General features: G+C 38.4%; 1 pseudogene; it reads right to left on the reverse strand.

The window, feature by feature from the left end:
• Positions 1 to 2,072: 2,072 nt before the first annotated feature.
• LOC131359395 (uncharacterized) lies at positions 2,073 to 13,004 on the reverse strand (annotated as a pseudogene).
• Positions 13,005 to 18,847: the final 5,843 nt, after the last annotated feature.

The raw sequence follows: 18,847 nt of genomic DNA on the forward strand, positions 1-18,847 counted from the left end.
TACGCAAAGAAAAATTCTGTATTTGTATTCTGTAAATGTATTTTGTGGTTTAAATATAAATGATTCTCTCCACAAAATAGTTTTTTTGTACACAATATTATATATGTATTTAAAAGTATTAGCAATTTTCATCAAAAACATACAATTTTTGATGTATTTATATGAATAAAATACATATTTATATGTACATAACATACATACATACAATACATAACATATTTATATAAATAAAATAATGCTCCTCTTAGGTCCAAGACAGACCAAGCTGGCCATCGGGCTGTCGGGTTTGTACAAATGCAGTCCCGGGTCTTACACTTTTTCCCCTCTCTCACACAAGCACTGAACGTCCAGCCCTACATGTCTGTCAGCTGTTGTCTTTGCTCTGTGATCAAGCACCACTTGTTGACCCAGATGAAGACGATGTGAGACAGTAATTCTTTGGCGTCAACTTGGTGTGTCACAGCCCTTAAATTCACACTTTATCTGTAGCCTACCTCCTTCCTTTTCAGTCAGTAAAATAAGTGTAGTTTAAAAGGTGTGATTAATTGTGAACACATAGCGCCAGAAATAAGTGATTTACATGAATTATCATTTTCTGTCAGTATTGCATTAGAGATTTTTAGGATGCTTTTAGACAACTCTTTTTTAAATATATATAATATATACTTAAAAAGTTGCTTTATTGACAAATTCAGTGTGTTCTTCTTCTTGATGCTTGGCTGTTGTTCTTTTAAATTACAGTTTCATGAAATCCTCTCATGGAAATGACTAAAGTACCAGGACATAGGCCGACTGTATATTTTTAGTTTTCATACATCCCTTAAAATTAAGAAGGCCTTGTGACCCCCTCTGAAACTTTGGCAGCCTCTAGTGAGGTTTAGGACCCTGCAGGTAGGGAACCTGTGCCTTAAATCACACACTTAAGTTGAACTGAGCAGTGACAGGGAGTCTCAAAACACCCACACACAAATGCAGTGAAGTTGACAAATAACAAGCACTTCAACAGCTTATATATATAAATACATATACAACGTAGCATGTAAATATGTTTTTAATAAAAATCACAAATACTTATACAAGTTGTCAATTTCTATTATATACATTTGTGAATCATTGTGTGAACATTCATTAATATTGAGGGCTATCTGATTCCATACACTATAATGAGAAAATCCTATGACCACCATCCATACCCTTGGCTAGATGTTTTAGGCCAAATATTTCAAGCTATGGGATAGGTCATGTCTGCCTAGCAACTGCAAAAGAAGGTGATTTAGCATATTTCATAATATTTGCCTTGGCACCTGATGTGCTAAGGATCTAGTCTGCATCTCTAGCAGGAAAAATGGATAAGAGTAAGGATTTGAGCGAGATTGATGAAGGGCCAAATTGTGATGGCTAGACGACTGGATCAGAGCATCTCCAAAACTGCAGCTCTTGTGGGGTGTTCCTGGTCTGCAGTGGTCAGTATCTATCAAAAGTGGTCCAAGGAAGGAAGTGTGGTGAACCGGCAATAGGGTCATGGGCAGCCAAGGCCCTTGATGCACGTGGGGAGCGAAGGCTGGCCTGTGTGGTCAGATCCAACAGACAAGCTACAGTTGCTCAAATTGCTGAAGAAGTTAATGCTGGTTCTGATAGTAAGGTGTCAGAATACACAGAGCAGTTTGTTGCATATGGGGCTGCATAGCCACAGACCAGTCAGGGTGACCATGCTGACCCCTGTGCACCGCTGAAAGCACTGACAATGAGCATGTGAGCATCAGAACTGGACCACGGAGCAATGTAAGAAGGTGACCTGGTCTGATGAATCACATTTTCTTATTTGCTTTTTAAAAAGGTGTTTTTGTTATCTGATGATTAGTGAGAGTTTCTTGTTCCCCACCAAATCTCTCATTCTCTCATTTGTCTGCAGAAATTAGAAACTTGTGGCAACATAGATAGATACAACTTTTTTGTCATTACAAAGTAATTTCTTTATTTGTTTTTAATTAAAAAAGATTTTTAAAAAAGATTTTAAATTAAGGCAGATGGTCCAGGAGTCTGGAAAATGATGGGATGATGTCTTCCGGGTGCTAACCATGGTGAAGCTAGAGGGGAAAAACAACTGAGCTTCAGTTTTATAGTGTCATTAATTCACACAAAAAGAATAGTTTAATGTTTAGCTGTGATTCAGATTAACATCAGTTTCATGAATGACATCATATTTCTGATTATGAAAGAGCCAGTGTAAAATATTAACTGAATGCTTGTTAGTGGTGAATTTAATTAACTAATATGAATGCCCAGAGTTTTTGTAGTAGAGCCCAACACTTCACCTTAGCACGCTTGCAGGGAAGTTCAAAACTTGAGCAGGTACTCAGTGGAGTCTTTCTTTTCCTCCCAGATCTTGCTTTTACTGCTGATGGACTTTGTGTCATCCCTTCAGAAGCAGGAGACCCTGTAAAGGAGAGAACAAATGCAGTGCAAAATAGAAAATAATAGCAAATTATGGAAAATGTACTGTACATGACAAAAGGGCTTTTTCATAATTGGCCCAAAACTTGACTCTGCACCCAGTTCTAGGCTTGTCTTGGTGAAAAAAATGCAGGTTTGATTACATATAGAGGAATTCCTTATTAAATGTGGATCAGCTTTGTGAAATGTGAAACAGCTTCTAAATACAATGATGGACATTTCTCTGGAAACAGCTCTCAAAGACCAACAAATATAATAAACTTTCAGAGCAGATATCACATTTCACACTGTGCATTGTACTTAGAAGTGATATCTGCATGCATGTGAAGGTTTGATTTTATTATTTAATTATTTATTTTTTGTTAACTTACCAAATGTTTCTAAATGGGTCTTTACACTGTCCTCCAGCCTCAGCTCCTCCAGGGCTTTGACAAGTAACTCGATCTCTTTCTCTTCTTTCTGTGAATGGAATATTGGATCTCATGATCTATCTGTTCGGGTTTATTTATTCTATCTATATGTTCTCTTAATGTGAATATAACAGAAATCAAGAAAACGGGCATCTTCTCTCAAGGATTAATGATGTAGTGGACGTTTCACCTTAAAACGTTTGCAGGGAGGTTGCCCAGCATCACTCCCTGAGTGTTTCCTCTTCAGTCCAGATCTCACATCAGCTGGTGTTGTAATTTCTGGGAGAAAAACAGTGCACTCTTCGCTGGACTGGGGCATTTCTGGCTCAAAGCTGGAATCTTCCTTCTATAAAATAAATATTAGTTACCTCAGCCTATCCCAGACTGTCTATTCCAGAGAAAACAGGAGCATCTTCACTTAAGAATTAAAGATGCAGTAGAGTTCAACGTTTTACCTCCACACTACTGCAGGGAGGTTGCTCAGCATCACCTGAGCAGACACTCCCTGAGCTCTCCATCATCAGTCCAGGACTCACACAAGAAGGTGATGGAATCTCCTTCCCTTCCTCAGAAGCAGGAGACTCTGTAAAGCAGAGCACAAATAGAATTTGAGAATGCACTGGAGATAACTAAGGGTGTTGTTACAGTGGGCCTAAATACTTAGTTTAGTGTAGTTTATTTATATAGCACAATAAAACAACAATCATTGACCATTGTGCTGTACAAAAATTATAAGATCAAAATAACAGCAATCGAGACAGGAAATAGTACATATACAGGCAAAAAAACAAGCTCAGGTTGACTCAGATTTTAAAAGCCTTTTAACATAAGATGAGTTTTAAGCTTTAGTTTAAACAGAGATTCTGTAGGGATTATCCTAATAGATAAAGGGAGGCTATTCCACAATTTGGGGCCAACTATGGCAAAAGCCCGGTCTCCCTTTCTTTTAAGCCTTGATCTGGGAAGCTTTAACAGTTTCTGATTTGATGACCTTAAACATCTAGCAGATATGTTAACAGTCACAAGTTCAGATAAATAAGAAGGTGCCAGACCATTTAAGACCTTAAAAACAAAGAGTAAAATCTTAAACTCTATTCTAAAATACCCACTAAAATAACCACTGCAGAGAGAGTAAGACGGGGGTGATGTGATCAAATGTACGTGTGCCAGTAAGGGGTCTAGCAGCTGCATTTTGGACTAATTGCAAGCAGTTCATATAGGAATGACCAATACCTATATAAATTGAATTGCAATAGTCCAGACAAGAAGATATAATTGCATGAATTATTCTTCAAACTCAGCAGGGGTTAAAAAACTTTTAACTTTGGCCAGTAGTCTCAACTGGAAAAAACATGATTTGACAACTGTATTTACTTATCAAATAACAGGGCAGAGTCAAAGACAATACCTAGGTTTTTAACAGGTTTTACATAAGCAGCTAAGCTGCCTGACACTTGATTTAAGCTACCAGAGAGAGCTAACAGACCAAACACAATTGCCTTAGTCTTACTCTCATTTAAGTTCAGGAAATTTATCTGCATAAAAATTAAAAAATACTTTGTGTTTTTATATATAAAGAAAGCATATATAAAGAAAACAGAATGGGGGCAAGAATTGATCCTTGGGGTACCCCACAGGTCAGATGTGCTTTGGAGGATAATCATCCACTTACATAAACAGAAAAGGTTCTATTCAAATAAGATTTAAACCAGTCCAGTGCTTGACCTTTGATACTTAAGTCTACTCCTTCACATAAAGTCTTATCTTCACTTAAATTTTTACCTTCGACTGGAAGAACAGTGCACTCTCTGTTGGACTGTGGCATTTCAGGCTCAAAGCTGGAATCTTCCTTCTATAAAATAAATATTAGTTACCTCAGCCTATCTCAGACCGTCTATTCCAGAGAAAACAGGAGCATATTCACTCAAGAAATAAAGATGTAGTTGAGTTAAACGTTTTACCTCCACACTACTGCAGGGAGGTTGCTCAGCATCACCTGAGCAGACACTCCCTGAGCTCTCCATCAAAAGTTCAGGAATTACACCAGAAGGTGATGGAATCTCCTTCCCTTCCACAGAAGCAGGAGACTCTGTAAAGCAGGGCACAAATGCAATTTGAGATTGCATTGGAGATAACTAAGGGTGTTGTTAAAGAGGGCCTAAATACTTAAGTCTACTCCTTCACTTTAATCTTCATTTAAATTTGTACCTTCGACCAGGAGAACAGTGCTCTCTCTGCTGGACTGGGGTATTTCCGGCTCAAAGCTGGAATCCATCAACTGTAAAACAAATATTAGTTACCTTAAACTATCTCAGACTGTCTATTCCAGAGAAAACAGGAGCATCTTTACTCACGAATTAAAGATGTAGTAGATTTAAACGTTTTACCTCCACACTACTGCAGGGAGGTTGCTCAGCATCACCTGAGCAGACACTCCCTGAGCTCTCCATCATCAGTCCAGGACTCATAGAAGAAGGTGAAGGAATCTCCTTCACTTCCTCAGAAGCAGGAGACTCTGTAAAGCAGGGCACAAATGCAGTTTGAGGAAGCACTGGAGATAACTAAGGGTGTTGTTAAAGTGGGCCTAAAAACCAGGACAGATTCAAGATTCATTCAAATGCTGCTGATGGAATTGGTTTTAATTGCTTTATCCTACATTTCTACTCTTTTTACTACTAATTGTATTCCTTCATTTTTTTAGTAGAAGATGCAGGACTCACTACCTGTCTTGGTGTTCTCCTTCCCATCAGAAAGTTGAGCTACAAGCAAAAATACAGGAAAATAAAGTTCTCCTATTACAGGATACATGGTGTAAAATAGCAGCTAATAAATTTCCAAAACAACAACAATGCAATAAAAACAATAAAAATAATTAATTCTAAATTTCCCTAACATGGGTAAAAATGCTCACAGTGGTTTTCCAAAAAAATAAACAAAATAAATATAAAATAGGAATATCTGATTGTAAAATCACATCTTTTTATCCAGATGGCTATTTTCCTACTACTGTATCACATTATGTAATTACCTATTCATTTTATGTGAGAAGAATCTGTCACTCTACTCACACATGCCTGTTAATACAAGGTCTTAGACATGAACATGATACAGATATCAATTAACGTTATTCTGGGTAGTCAAGGCACACAAGGGGAACATGGGGGCTGGAAAATAGCAGGCCTTGAGAACAATGAAGTTTTCCTGTTAGGATTTATGTTATAGATAATATAGAAATAAATTAAAACCTGATAAAACACTTTACTACACAGATGTTGAAATGTGTGTGTGTGTGTGTGCCAGTGTTCACAGGGCACAGGTATTTGTGCATGGACACTACACAAGAAAAAGGACCATTATATAAAGACCGGGTCTGTGGCTTGTAAATTGTTTCCTACATAAAGTGCTTAAAAATGAAACATACAGACAGCAGAAGAAAATATTAAGTACTATAGCAGGACAGTCTGACTTGGTAACTCATACAGAATAACTAAGGTGTGCTGGACACGCCTGTGTCCTGGGAATAAACAAGTTTTAAACAAATGACCAGAGAGGATCTAAGCAGATTGACTTTAACAGAAACTTGCTGCTCTACAGATTCAGAAGAAAAAAGTTCAGATTCAGCATTAGTCAATATTTCAGTATTTAGTAACTAATGCTTTGGTGTGTGATGGACAATTGGGGTATTTGGCAGTAATCTTATTCTGCTTTACATTAAAAGAAAGAAGCTATGAAAAAGAAATGTTACTTGGTGAATATGAAGAATAAAAGTTGATCTATTGTGTTATTGTGTTGCTGTATAACATCAGTAATGTTAATATAGACTGCTGCTCCAGAGTTACTCATTACGTTAGCTTACTTAGCTAACTAAAGCCTAACTAGACATGCAGGACACATTTATTCACCTATACAATAAAAATCCTTCATTCTTCCGATCTAACATTAGATGAAAGAAAATGGCCATTATGATGACCACAGGACGTGCTGACCTCTGCATGTTTCCTCAAGTATGATGTTAATTCTTCTAAGAAGAAATCGTATGTTAGTGAGGCAGAGCGAGTAGCTACTTAAAACAAATCCTGCAGGTCAGACCACTGGTCATGGGTGTGCGGGTAGCGGGATGTGGTCAGGGTTTTCCTCCATCGTAGGCTACAGTATTTCAGGCTCGGGCACTGCAGTGTTAATGCTCTAGAGAATTTGTGTACAATCACTGTCCAATTTAATAGAAACACCTGTACACCTGTTTATTTATAAAGTTATCCATTCAGGCAGTCATGTAGCAGCAGCGCAATGTATAAAATCATGCAGGGCAAAAGAAACATTCAGAGGTAACCAGAATCTGAAAAGAGTATTTAATCACAGTTTAGTAGTGAGGACTTTATGAATTTCTTCACTGAAAAAAATGGTCTTGAAATGAATCAAGAACAAAATTGTGGATCTTCAGTCAAGTTTCAGGTCACACCATTGTACAGAAACTGTGCTAGTTAAAATCACAAATGACTTGTTTTTAGTTTTAGACCAAGGCTGGATCTCACTATCAGTTTTTCTTGATTTTAGCACTGCATTCGACACTATGCATCATGACTCCTATAGATTATGACAAAATTTCACAGGTATTCAGGGACAGGCATTAAGATGGTTTAGATCCTACCTGTCTGATCAATACCATTTTGTAAAATTAAAAGGGGAACTAGCCGGTGTAATGGCAGTGAAATATGGGTCATATAAAATTATGACCTAAATTATTAAATTCTGATAAGAAAGATATTACTATTCAGTCCAAAAAAAGTAAGTACTCTCACAATACTCCTTGCATTTAGACAGATGTACTGTTACTACTAGCTCGGCAGTGAAAGACCTTGCTGTTATATTAGACAGTAGCAAGTCTTTTGAAAATCATATCGCCCATATTACAAAAACACCTTAGACCTTAGAAATATTGCCAAGCCAATAAACATCTTATGTGTATCTGATGCAGAAAAGCTAATTCATGCATTCATGAATCACCTCCAGACTGGACTATTGTAATGCATTACTAGGTGGTTGTCCTGCATCTAAAATAAACAAGCTACAGTTAGTCCAACATGCAGCCACCAGAGTTCTTACCAGGTCAAGAAAATATGATCATATAACCCCAATATTTTATCATCCCTACACTGGCTACCTGTTAAGTTTAGAATCGATTACAAACTACTGCTACTCACATACAAGGCCCTAAATGGTTTAGCTCCCATGTATCCAACTTGTCTTCTAACATGCTACAATATGTCACACTCTTTGAAATCACAAAACTTTGAACAGTGTTCGGGGCTCAGATACACTCTCCCAGCTTAAATGTAGTTTAAAGAGTTTTAGCTCTTTAGCCAGGCATACACGTAATACATTCCATAACCTTCTGCTCCAGTACATCTGAAAATGCACATTATCATCTACTGCTTGCTAATAATATGAACAGCAGCTATGCTGATTCGTTTCATGTAGATTTTGGACATTTGAAGAGAAGATGCCAACCCTTTGAGGACTTTGAGGATAACAACCTTCTAATCAATACACAAAATGACATTCTTTAACATTGTACTTATGCTGTATTGCCATCATTGAGTTGGTGTTGAATCTATGAAGAACTCAGATGTTAAGCCAATTTGTGAGTAACCTCCAGACGACCTCGTCCAAAGCGCATATATATATATATATACACTACCAGTCAAAAGTTTGGACACACCTTTTAATTCAGTGTTTTTTGTTTAGGGATTTATTTTCTACATTCTAGAACAATACTGGAGATTTCAAAACTATGAAATAACACACATGGACTTAAGTAATCCATATGTAATAACAACAAAAAACAGTCAGTTGTTACAGTTTTTACAGTATTGTCAAGTGCATTTGCAAAAGCCATCAAGCACCATGATGAAACTGGCTCACATGAAGACCATCCCAGTAAAGCAAGACCAAAATTTACCTCTGCTGCAGAGGAGAAGTTCATTTAGAGTTACCAGCCTCAGAAATCACCAATTAACAGCACCTCAGATTAGAGCCGTTATGAAGGCTTTACAGAGCATCAGTAGCAGACATATCTCAATATCAACTGTTCAAAGGACATTATTGTGTATTTCGGCCGCCTTCAGCATTGTTTTACAATGTAGAAAGAAATAAACATCAGGAAAGACCATGGAATTAGAAGGTGTGTCCAAACTTTTGACTGGTAGTGTATATCTGGTCGAGTGCAAGTGGACAAGTAGATTAAACTTCCTACTGCCTCTCTGTACTTTCTTGGTTCTTTCATCATCTTCAGAATACTCAGGTTTCAGTTCACATGGAGTCTCTCTAGACTTGCAATTTTGCATCTCAAATCGATCTAGTATTTTCCTCACATATCTCTCCTGTGACATTTTAACTAGACCTTCTGCCTGTTCAAAATCTATCCCTAGAAAATATTTCAACCTACCCATGTCTTTCATTTTGAATCTTTCAGTGAACATTCCCTTTACACTTTTCACAACACTTTCACTGTTAGCTGCTATAATTAGGTCATCAACCCATATTATCAGGATTATTTTCTCATTCTGCCTTTCCCTTGTATACACGCAGTTATCAGCTGGGTTCTGTGTAAAACCATTCTCAATTAAACATACATGTACCATAGTGTTCCAGTTTCTGCCTGATTGCTTTAGGCCATAGAGAGATTTCTCTAACTTGCATACTAGCTTTTCACCCTGTCTTTTTGCTCATAACCCTCTGGTTGTACCAAGTAAATTTCACAGTCAATCGGTGCATGCAAATAAGCTGTCTCAACGTCCATCTGGTGTAAGACTAAATTTTCCTGTGCTGCCTTCTGCATGACCACTCTTACACTTGTCATATCTGCTGTGGATGAGAATGTCTCCTCATAGTCAGTTCCTGGTTTCTGACTGTAGCCTTTTGCGACAAATCTCGCCTTGTATTTTTCAGATCCATTAATGTCTCTTTTAATTGTGTAGACCCATCTGCCCCCAACTGGCTGTTTGCCTGGTGGCAACTGAGTGAGTGTGAAGGTCTTATTCCCTTTCCATTAATCAAACAATTTTCTCCTCTGCAGCCCAAATTGACCCGGTCTGTTTTGATCACTTATAAAAAATGAGGTATGTATGATCACCTTTTTTTTTTTTTTCACCTTTTTAGTCAGCTTGTTTCCAACACATTAACATATATTTTGCACTTTTTTATATTTGGCAAATATTTGGTATGATAAACCTCATTTATGTAAAATTATACCTCATTTTTGAGTAAAAAAAAACAGAAATTATTATTAACAGAAATAATAATTAACAGAAAAAAAATTAACAGAAATTATACATTATGGGTGACATATCAGAGTTCAAAAGAGGACAAATTGTTGGTGCACGTCTCGCTGACGCATCTGTGACTAAGACAGCAAGTCTTTGTGATGTATCAAGAGCCACGGTATCCAGGGTAATGTCAGCATACCACCAAGAAGGACGAACCACATCCAACAGGAGTAATTGTGGATGCAAGAGGAAGCTGTCTGAAAGGGATGTCCAGGTACTAACCCGGATTGTATCCAAAAAACATAAAACCACAGCTGCCCAACTCACTGCAGAATTAAATGTGCACCTCAACTCTCCTGTTTCCACCAAAACTGTCCATTGGGAGGTCCACAGGGTCAATGTACATGGCCGGGCTGCTATAGCCAAACCTTTGGTCACTCGTGCCAATGCCAAACGTTGGTTTCTTGGGCTGTGGACAATGTGAAACATGTATTGTTCTCTGATGAGTCCACCTTCACTGTCTTTCCCACATCCGGGAGAGTTACGGTGTGGAGAAGCCCCAAAGAAGCGTACCACCCAGACTGTTGCATGCCCAGAGTGAAGCATGGGGGTGGATCAGTGATGGTTTGGGCTGCAATATCATGGCATTCCCTAGGCCCAATACTTATGCTAGATGGGCGCGTCACTGCCAAGGACTACTAAACCATTCTGGAGGACCATGTGCACCCAATGGTTCAAACATTGTATCCTGAAGGTGGTGCCGTGTATCAGGATGATAATGCACCAATACACACAGCAAGACTGGTGACAGAGTGGTTTGATGAACATGAAAGTCACCAGATCTAAATATTATTGAGCCACTTTGGGGTGTTTTGGAGGAGCGAGTCAGGAAACGTTTTCCTCCACCAGCATCACGTAGTGACCTGGCCACTATTCTGCAAGAAGAATGGCTCAAAATCCCTCTGGCCACTGTGCAGGACTTGTATCTGTCATTCCCAAGACGAATTGATGCTGTATTGGCCGCAAAAGGAGGCCCTGCACCATACTAATGAATTATTGTGGTCTAAAACCAGGCGTTTCAGTTTCATTGTCCAACCCCTGTATATATATATATATATATATATATATATATATATATATATATATATATATATATATATATATATATATATATATATATATATATATATACACACACACACACACACCACACACACCACTCAAATATATACACACACACACCACTCAAAAACATGGCATAATTTCATGTAAATAAAACTTCTTTTACACCTCTTATGCTTATTATTATATTTAATTTATGAACAATAAACCTCATTTACATGAAACACTGATATATGGTATATGTTAAACATTAGCCAGCATATCCCCATGTGAAAGCTGACTGATGCAACTGTATTCATAAATAAGTGAGAGCAAACAAATATGATTAGCAAAACACAACATGTATTTTATTTCAAAACAATTTTAAACATTGCAAACTAAAAATACAATGAACAGAAACTGTGTGTGTGTGTGTGTGTGTCTTCATTTGCACCCTGCTGGACTTCCATGACCATGCTGGCAGAGGCTGGCATGCAGGGAAGAACTTGGCATCGGCTTAAGAGAGGTGTCACAAGTTCTCTTCCAAGTTCCTCAAGGAACAGCCTCCTTTTGTGGCACTTCCCCTGATTCCAGCTTGGGTCCATCTCTCTCCACAGCACAAAGGAGTTGTATGCAGACGCATCAAGCATGTTGTAAAACACTGCCAGGGGCCAATGGGCTGTCATTCATTTACAACTATATACACTGGTGACCTGCAACAAAAGTAACAAACAACAAATCAGTCAAAATTAATTCATATTTTCTTACACAAGAATGCAATGCATTGAGCTGAATGAAAAATATTACATGAAAAAGTGCAATACCTTGTCGAGGTTGTCGACTCCCCCTTTGTTTTTGTTGTAGTCAAGGATGATCTGGGGCTTTTTGTCCTCTTTGGTGCTAACTGCAGTGTCACGATGCAGAGTGCTCATGAGAAGCACATTCCTTTATGGGGGGGGGGTAGGAGACAAGAGCAGTGAATACAAACTTGGAGGAGAATTTGGCCCTGTCTCTTGTCTCTGGTTTATTTTTTCTCACAGTTCCCACCATGGCCAGCTTCCTCCTTAGCAGCTCCTGGCCAAAGACATAGGACATGAAAAAGTTGTCAAAGGTGATGACGTGTCCCCAAAGACCCTCTGTCACCTCGAGAACCACACGCTGGCCATCCGCAGGTTTGCCGGTATACACCTGCATGTTCCAGGCATAGCTAGTCTGGGCATCGCAGGCTACCCAGATTTTAATTCCATACTAGGCAGGTTTACTTGGCATATATTGCTTAAACCCACAGTGACCTCTGAACAGGACCAGGCGCTCGTCCATGGTCACATAGTGCCTGGATTATACATTGGTTGCAGGCGTTGCACCCACTTATCCCAGACCTGTTGGATGGCAGACAATTTGTCTCTGGCACGGCACGCTGGTCTGGTGCTGCGATCATCAAATCATATGATGCTTGAAATGAGCTGGAATGTTTTCAGTGGCATGGTGGCACAAAAAATTGCCCTCCCCATCTGAGCATGCCACAGGCTGGACGTAGCCTTTTTACTGGAGCAGTAGACGCCAGCAAGAATCAATAGACCCAGAGATCCCTGTAGATCTATTTGATCTAATTTTTTCCAGCTGTCACCATATACACGACACCCCTCCTTGTTGGTCATGTCTAACACTGTCTTTTGAATATAAATAACTCAAAAGTTGACTTTATGGTATCAGCACGAGAGACAGCATACCTTGTTGGACCTTGGGGGCTCCTCTCGCGCTTTGTCCCCAACATGGACGTCGGTCACTTGGAGGGATGGAGGACCAGAGAATATTTCCATCTTTTGATTGGAAAATTTCTTCCGTTTCAGGAGGCTTCTCATCAGTTGATTCCTCCTCGTCTGTGGTATTTTCTTCCTCTGACACTTCCTGCTCCTCTTCTGCCGGTTCTGCCTCATCTCTGTCCTCCTCCAAAGGGTCAAAAATTAGGTCAAGGGCCTGGAATGCTGTGTAGGTCCTCTTCATTTTGCTGTCTTAGAGTGAAATGTGAAATTCCCCAAGGATGCTATAATTCAGGGTTTTTTTGTTTATTGTTATCTTGTCCCCAAATGGGCAAAGGCATATCTCATAGCTTTTGTTTTGTTTGGTGGCCCAATGAAATGCAGTGCCCAATGCTTTGAACAGTGTTTGACTGTGTGTGTGTGTGTGTGTGTTTGTGTGTGTGTGTGTGTGTGTGTGTGTAGCCCCATGTTGGTAGATCAGATGTTGCATATCACAAGTGTGAAATGTTTACAAATGTGTAGCTTTTGTTTTGTCTGGAGGCCCAATGAAATGCAACGCCCAATACTTTGAAGAATGTGTGTGTGTGTATGTGTGTGTGTGTGTGCGTGTGTGTGTGTGTAGCCCCATGTTGGTAGATGTGTGAAATGTTTACAAATGTGTAGCTTTTGTTTTGTCTGGAGGCCCAATGAAATGCAACGCCCAATACTTTGAAGAATGTGTGTGTGTGTGTGTGTAGCCCCATGTTGGTAGATGTGTGAAATGTTTACAAATGTGTAGCTTTTGTTTTGTCTGGAGGCCCAATGAAATGCAATGCCCAATACTTTGAAGAGTGTGTGTGTGTGTGTTTGTGTGTGTGTGTGTGTGTGTGTGTGTGTAGCCCCATGTTGGTAGATCAGATGTTGTATGTTCAATGTTCTGGAAAGCTCAAAAGTGTGACAATGGGTCACTACTAAATGTGGCCGGGTCAAATTGATGGTGTTATAAAAAATTATTCATACACACATAATTTAACAAAAATTTTTATTATTTTATATTTTCAAAGAGCATAGTATTGAATCATCCATGTCATTTTCATGCAAGTATATGAAAGAAAACCCAAGTTATGACAATTTGACCCGAAGACAAAAGGAGGGCTAGTGATCGCATCTTTTTGTCCATAGCATTTTTCCATTGCCCTGACTTAGTTGATGTTATGGCATCCTGGTAGGTTTGAGGAATATCGCATATTGCAGCTTGTCCTCCATATCCTCAGTCTCAAATTCTCTTCTTGGCTCTTAGTGGGTTCCTTGATTCCAGTTTCAGTAACTTGACCTGGCTGTTTGCATTCACTCTGTTCAGGCATAGTCTCAGAAACACCACTTTGAATACCTTGACCTGGTACATTTTTCATATTTTCATCAACATTTCCTTCAATGTTATTGATTTTAGGATATACAACTTTTTTTTTAGGATATTGTGTGTGTGATTCGGGTGTTTGTGTTTCCTTTTTTCTAGTTGTCCTAGCTGTGAATCTCACCAACCTATGCTTTTGAACCTTCTCTGTGTTAGGATAGTACACTAGATAAGCTGGGCTGTTTTTGTAGCCAGTGAAAATACCTTGCTCACATCTAGAGTCTAATTTGCTCCTCTCTCGTTGGTAAGCAAAACATATTGATCCAAACTTCTGCATTTTAGAAATGTTTGGCATCTTTCCTGTGAACAACTCGTATGGCGTTTTCTTGGTGCGTCTACTATAGCACCTGTTCCTCACGTAAGCTGATGTCTGCATAGCGTATTTCCATAACTTATCTGGTAACTCACTTTCAGTCAGTAGGCACCTGCTCATATCATAAAGGGTTCTCCAACCTCTCTCTGCTGTGCCATTCTGGTGGGGTGAATAAGGTGCAGACGTTTCGTGTCTAATCCTATTTTTCGTTAACAGTGCCTGAAAGTCTCAACTCATAAATTCAGTGCCGTTATCTGAACAGATGCACTTGACCTCTCCATTAGGTGCTATGTCTGCTAGGAACTTTTCTGTGGCTTGTACCGTGTCACCTTTAGACTTTAGAAAATACACTAACATGGTACCTGAGTAGTCATCTGTATAAGACTTTGTATATCTGTACCCTTCTGTGCTCGATGTTGGCATGGGGCCGGCTAAGTCAGTGTGGACTAGTTCTAAAGAGTTCTTTGCCTTTCTGTCTGGCTCCCTATTTCTCGTCTGAGTGAATTTTCACTGTGTACACACTTCACATGACTGATTTGGTTTGACTGTGGTCGCTTTTATCTCCATACCTCTCACTACACCTTGAAACTTTTGTAAATCTTTATAGTTACAATGAATCTGCTACCACCTTTGGTAACCATGTGACTTTTCCCCCTTTGGAAAGTGATTGTTGCTCCTCCATTTGTTGCCCTTGCCACTGAGAAAATGTCATGTGGGTAAGAAGGCATCATTATGACCCCGTGACATTTTCTACTCAGCCCTCCTAAAATTCTGTGATTCTCCATAAACTGTACACAAATTCGTGATCTCCTCAGTCCCCTTCAAATTTCATATGAAAACGGCAGCAGACTTCGGCTCTTCCCCGTCTTTCAGCGCGTTCTTCAATCCGCAGACTGCAGCGTCACAGAGCGAGGATCAGAGGACAAGTGTGTGTGTGTGTGTGTGTGTGTGATCAGGAAGACTCGTATTTGGCTTGTTCAGTACTCAAATGTCATACACATCTGTGCAATACAGTGGAATGCTGCAATAAGTTTACCATCCTACCCTGTTAATCAAACCTTTATTTTATTTATTTATTTATTTATTTTATTTATTTTTTATTATACCCTCATTGGTGGCCGAGTCCCCCTTAAATGAAAATAGAATCGCCCCTGGACGCCACGGCAATAGACACTAATCAACCGTTAAATAACAAAGTAAAAACGAAATTAGTCTACAGTATTTCACACCTCACAAGGAATAGTCAATTTTATTACGGTTACTTTTCTCAAAAAGACATTCTTGATGCCGTATTCAGAAAACTGCAATCTCCAGAGGACGCAGCGAATATAGAAAAAATGTATATGGGCAGGTCGCTGCCTCTGACTACTCCAACTATCCAATCAAAGGACGGGAAATTGCTGATGTAATCGTATGCCTGCTAGATGGCCCCAGTGATCCCAACTCGAAATCTGATTGGTTAATGGAACAGGTTCATTGCCACTTATTTTAAGCTTCAGGTGCCTGCACTTTTACTTCTGCAGGCCTTACGGCCACTAGATGAAATATGGTTGGATAAATACTCTTATCATAAATATACAATACTGGAAGCAGCGCAACCAAGAGAAAAGCTATGAAATGTAGAGAATAGACTATCGGGAATAATTTAATACACATTCATGGAAAAATATATTAAATATATTAAAATGCAAGTCAGTGATTCAGATCACTGCTGTTTAGGCCAGCAGAGAAGACCTTGCTGGCCCTGACGGTCCGCCACTGAGTTCAGGTGCGCAGATCTTTCAACACGTATATGAAAACAAACAAAACATTACACGTCTCATTATCAACTTCTTTGGAACATTTATTAATAAACTTGAACAAGCGTCGGCTCTGTACATCCGACATTAACACTATAAACTTTTTACGTAGAGTGCATTGTATTATGTAATGACATCACACCCAAATGAACCGTAATACATTCAATAAAACAAGAGTAGTTCGGCTGATGCTGTAATCTAATGAGTAAGAGTGCAATACTTAACAATAAATATGAAATGATATGATTAGAAATATTCCCTTTGTGTGCTATTTAAATTAATGCAATTAAAACCATTTAAACTTGACTGTGTAATCTGCATAGTAAAATGCAGTAAACTATAACTTCTTTGCACATTATTTGATTTAAGTTGATCAATGGAGATTTACATTACTTACTCTGATGTTTAATTCGTTATAGATAATTATCACTCTGTTATCTATGAAACATTTAGATACCTGGATGCCTCTACCACTGCAGCTAATCCTACTGAAGAGACATTGTTAAAAACATTCATCTAATTTCAGCTTTTGTGTACAACCTCTTTTGCAGATTTTGAATTGCTGCATAGACAGCCACTGAATTCTGCATCCCATAAATAAGTGCTTGTTGTGGGAAGTGGTAGCTCAGTGGTTAAGGTGTTGGCTCAATGATTTGATTATTGTGAAGTCAAATTTCAGGATCACCAAGTTGCTGCTGCTGGACCCTTGTGCAGAACCCTTTACCCCTTAACTGCTCAGCTGTGTAAATGTGAGTTGCTCTGGATAAGAGTGTCTGACAAATCTTGTAAATGTAAATGCTACTGTTTGTTTGCAGTCAAATAAATCTGTATATGCCCTAGACATGCTGGATGGGAGAGTATGTGATGATAGGATGATATATTTTAGTTTGTAGTGTTTCAATTAGAACTCCATCACCATATCACACAAAAATAATAATAAACATAATTTATTTAGAGTAAGCGCTCTGTGTGCTGCCATTGTCCAGTAAAAAGTCCATTATGATTAACTCATGTTAATAATAAGAATATGAACAATAAAATAATTACAACACAGGACAGCTGTTCTAACTGTTAGATAAGCTTTATTTCAACTCCACTGATCAAAATGTTTGCTTACAGTTGCCTTTTAGTCCTACTGCCAACACGATTTTTCCATTTTCAGACAGTTCACATTTATCTATGACAAGAAGCAAGATATGCCACAAATGATCTAAAACCACACCATCAGACTGAGCTTTGTCCAGCAACTTCCATGTACATTAGTGTCTTAAAAATCAATTTCAGCCACAGCAGTATGTCAGAGCTTGAGATGCATTTCCTCAAAACACCTGGAATCAGTTATAAATGTTGCCTGCACAGACAAAACAAGGACATTTTAAGACACATTGAGGCCATTTCTGTCATAAATGAAAACACTTAATACACTAGCCCTCAAAATAAGGAATATACAAAACAGAAAAGAAATATATAAAAGGTGGACACTTTATAGCCTTGCTAAGGCCATAATAAAATATATAGTGGGGTCCAAATGTCTGAGACCACTAGGAAAAATGCTTCTTTTTTGCATTTTTTTCTAATTTAATACATTCATTTGTTTTACAGATTATATTATTTGACACCAACTTGAAGTAAAATCTTTAAATTTATGCAAGATGCCTTTCTGAGTTTCTAGCATTTAGCAAGTTTGTGCATTTGAGCTGCATGGACACCACAAGTTTATGCAAAACCTTACAAGCCATTTTAGATCAAATGCATCAGTGTCACTTGAACACATGCTTCAGTAAAAAAGATCAGACATGAGGAAAATCTCACCTTTAAATAGACACCTAGAAAGAGTACAGAATCTTAAAATAACTATTGTTTACTTTCTATATTTTAAAGAGGAAAAAATGCAGTTGAAGAAAAATCCCAGATTATTAATGTGGTCACAGAATTTTGGACTCCATGCATAGATTTGGTGTTTTACCCGAGTTGGTTTCTTCAAGTCTTTTGTTTTGCGGTGATTGAATGAATCTGACATTTGACAAATTCAGCCTTTCAGCCTGTGAAATGTTAAAAAAAAACCCTGTGAGGGTGGACTAATGCAAATTTTGTTCGTCCAAAATTAAGAGATGACTAGAGCACAAGCCTCCATTTAAGAATATTGAGGATTAATAAGAGCTTAATCCTAGAAGGAAAACAATGTTTTCTACAAATAAAATTTAAAAGCTTAGGTTTATTCTGATTCAGCTGATTTTTTTTCAGTGGACATAATCAATACATTTATCACATTACAATTATTTATGTGAGTAATAAACCATATAAACATACTGTGATAACACTTTACATTAAGGCTCTGTTAACTTACTTTAT

This window comes from Hemibagrus wyckioides, linkage group LG09 (assembly GCF_019097595.1).
Source record: "Hemibagrus wyckioides isolate EC202008001 linkage group LG09, SWU_Hwy_1.0, whole genome shotgun sequence".
Classification (NCBI taxonomy): domain Eukaryota; kingdom Metazoa; phylum Chordata; class Actinopteri; order Siluriformes; family Bagridae; genus Hemibagrus; species Hemibagrus wyckioides.